The sequence below is a fragment of the Cavia porcellus genome, unplaced genomic scaffold (assembly GCF_034190915.1).
Source record: "Cavia porcellus strain 051 isolate PalLab524CR breed Dunkin Hartley unplaced genomic scaffold, mCavPor4.1 scaffold_10, whole genome shotgun sequence".
Lineage (NCBI taxonomy): Eukaryota > Metazoa > Chordata > Mammalia > Rodentia > Caviidae > Cavia > Cavia porcellus.
In genome coordinates this window covers 49068035-49070524 of record NW_026947493.1, presented here as the reverse complement: position 1 = coordinate 49070524, position 2490 = coordinate 49068035, and the positions used below count along the sequence as shown (strand labels likewise).

The window sequence follows — 2490 nt, the reverse complement described above, 5'->3', positions numbered from 1 at the left end:
TGGTGGTGGTGGTGCTGTGCCCATGACTCTGGGTGGCTGTCTCCCCAAGTTTCTAGGGAAACAGCCAGGAGACCTCCAGGGCCTTTGTAGGCCAGTAGCCTGTTGCTTGGGTACTTCAGCCACTTCAGCAGTATGGGTCAAGTATTGCTAGGCTGGCGCTGGGGGATATGAGGTTCATAGTAGCCATTTCCATGACACCTTCCTCCATCAAGACTCATTTTTTGTTGATCTAGAAAATGTCACTTTCAAAGGTCTACAAGGTTAACTTAAATTTGACCAGGGGTTTCTTGGTGTCTTGAATCCTCATGTAACGTGGGATAACTCTCCCTGCAGTTGTTGCTGCAGTTCTAATGGGGGCATTAAGCATGCCCTCTGCTTTCAATTTTCCAGTGTGACCTGAGGTAACACAGTGATGCTTCTGCACACCTTCCTCCCCACACCGTGTGGGCTTCCCATGTTCCCTGAGTCTCCTTGGCACATAGCTAAGCTGTGATCCTGTATGTACCCTCACTTTGCTCCACAGCAACCTGAGGGGACACATAGGAAGAGATGGGGGTATCTCATTCATCACCCAACTCCAGCCCTTCCATGCCAGTTGAGATGATCCTTTGCCAAGATCCAGATTGCATCCACTGAGGGCATGGAGATGTGGGGCATCATCCTGAGCTACAGCGCTGAGCTTCTTGCCTTCCTCCTGAGCCTCCCTGTGCCTCATTCTTGTTCAAAGAGTAACAACTATCAGGCTCCTTGGGAAAGGATGATGGCTGCAAAAGGAAGGATGGCCCATTCATGATCTCAGAAAGAGACCACCAAAACACAATGCATTAATGTTTTATGGATCATTGGAGCCAAGTCCTTTAGTTAGAGTTTAGAACCCTAAGCCCAAGTTCTAAGAGGGTGAACCAGTACTGTGTTTTCATGGGCCTCTACCTTTTGTTTTGTGGTGTTTCGTTTTTTGTTTGTTTGTTTGTATTTTTGAGACAGGGTCTTGTTGTGCCCTTCAGACTGGCCTTGAGCTCACTTTGTAGCCCAGGTTGCCCTCAAACTTGCAACATTCCTCCTGCCTCAGTCTACAGAGTGCGGGGATTATAGGCATGCGCCACCACACCTGGTAGATGGGCCTCTTCTTTATGAAGCAAAATGTGTAAAAGTTGCCATAAAGGACAAACAAGTAAAATACTTTGTACCCTACAGTGACTGGGATAAAAATTGTAATGAGTGGGTTCCAGGAAGCAGAGTACTCAAGTATGTGGACACCAATCTGCAGAACTAGCACAAATTTCAAAAGGCCAATCAGGAACAATACACAGAGGAAAAGATGACAGGGGCTTCTCCAGGAAAGAAGACATCTGATCTGCAACAGAAAAATGTTGACGTGAAAATTAAAAAGAACAAATGAAAAACCCCCTGTAATGGAAATGGTGACAGTGAGACACCTCAGCCTCCTCGGAAGAAGAGGACCTGGGTAGATCCTACTGCAAAAAATGAAGAAACATTTATGAACAGAGTTGAAATTAAAGATCTCCAAAGAACTAAAACCATGGCTTGTTGATAACTGAGACCTAATTACCGGACAGAAACAGCTGTTTTTATCTTCCTGCCAAGAAGAATGTGGACTCCATTCTACAGCACTATGCAATTATAAGAGATCTTGAGGAAACACAGATAATAAAGACCATGCAGTTAATGAGGTGTAGTGGGGATTAAAGAACACTTAAATGTGATGCTGGGCACTCACCTCCTCTACAAATCTAAGAGACCACAGTGCACTGAGATCCTTGCCAATCACCCCAACACACATGTCCGAGGCCTATGGAGCACCACACCTACTGAGATTATTTGTATAAATTGGAGCGATGTTGGCCTATACACTTCTGAATGAGAAGAGCCTTGCTTTTTGAGTGAATAATTTGCACGATTTCCTTAAGTATCTGACAAAGAATCTGGCAACTTTGTTTAGTGCCAGTGATTTTGAAGTGGCCCCTTCTGAGTACCAGTGGAAAGCAGTGTGAGGCACCCTCACCCCATTTGGATCTCTGTCCACACATTTTTGTTCCTAGTATTTTTCTTATTCAAATGACATACTGTGAAGATGTTAATGTGTAACAGAGTTGATGTTCATTTTGTTTGATTTTTAAGCAGAGAAAATAGAAAGGGTTATAGCTTCTTTTTTCTTTTTGTTTTTTCATTTCAAAGTTGCTACCAATGTATTCAGTGATGGACAACAGACGTGATGGAGTGTTTTATTGCTTAGAGGACAAAGCTGCTTTTGAATGCTGGTGGGTCTGTTCACTGTGCACTTTTATAATTCATGTTAATGTTATATGACAGAATGCCCTGATTCTGATTCTACAAGTCAGTGTATATAACTGAACATACTCATCCATTTGGGCTTTCTCTCTCTTTTTTAATAGTGCTTAAAGACCCCAACCTTTGCAAGTCATCCATGTTGTTCCTTGGACACTTTATCTTTGCTCAAATTGCTGCAGA

General features: G+C 43.5%; 1 pseudogene; it reads left to right on the top strand.

Annotated features, from left to right (window-relative positions):
- Positions 1–1051: 1051 nt before the first annotated feature.
- LOC100731352 (mortality factor 4-like protein 1) lies at positions 1052–2123 on the top strand (annotated as a pseudogene).
- Positions 2124–2490: the final 367 nt, after the last annotated feature.